A 269-nucleotide genomic window follows, 5' to 3' on the forward strand; every position below is an offset into this window, starting at 1 on the left:
GGTTTTTAACCCCCGAACCGCTCCAGCCCCCCCCCATCCATTCGCTCCCGCGCCCTGGCGCTCTCACTGTTTACATTGCAAGTGTTGCTGGCACGGGGGTGGGGGGGACACACACACGCGGGGGTCCCCTCGGGGACACCCACCCGGCCAAAAACACCACCGACAACATTCCATTTTAGTAAACCAGAAAAGAAAGGAGAAGACAAAAAAAAAAAAAAAAAAGGCAAAAAAAAAACCCAAACCCCCCCCCTGAAACAACGCAAAAAAAA

The sequence above is a fragment of the Charadrius vociferus genome, unplaced genomic scaffold (assembly GCF_000708025.1).
Source record: "Charadrius vociferus isolate BGI_N301 unplaced genomic scaffold, ASM70802v2 scaffold2206, whole genome shotgun sequence".
Lineage (NCBI taxonomy): Eukaryota > Metazoa > Chordata > Aves > Charadriiformes > Charadriidae > Charadrius > Charadrius vociferus.